Source organism: Juglans regia, unplaced genomic scaffold (assembly GCF_001411555.2).
Source record: "Juglans regia cultivar Chandler unplaced genomic scaffold, Walnut 2.0 Scaffold_5070, whole genome shotgun sequence".
Taxonomy (NCBI): Eukaryota; Viridiplantae; Streptophyta; class Magnoliopsida; order Fagales; family Juglandaceae; genus Juglans; species Juglans regia.
The window spans coordinates 1-218 of record NW_023359922.1 but is presented as its reverse complement, the minus strand read 5'-3'; the positions used below and the strand labels follow the sequence as shown (position 1 = coordinate 218).

General features: G+C 46.8%; 1 non-coding gene across 1 annotated transcript; it reads left to right on the top strand.

The window, feature by feature from the left end:
* Positions 1–62: 62 nt before the first annotated feature.
* On the top strand, positions 63–181 carry LOC118345834. Its single transcript, XR_004799292.1, has one exon. It is a non-coding gene; the product is annotated as a 5S ribosomal RNA (ribosomal RNA).
* Positions 182–218: the final 37 nt, after the last annotated feature.

Sequence of the window (218 nt, the reverse complement as noted above, 5' to 3'; positions counted from 1 at the left end):
GGATCGGAAGGACGCTAGTATTTCGCTGAAGGATTATATGAATTTAAAATAATTAGTTTGTTGGGTGCGATCATACCAGTACTAATGCACCGGATCCCATCAGAACTCCGCAGCTAAGCGTGCTTGGGCGAGAGAAGTACTAGGATGGGTGACCTCCTGGGAAGTCCTCGTGTTGCACCCCTCGTTTTTGTTTTTTCCGCCTTGCGAGATAAATTGAC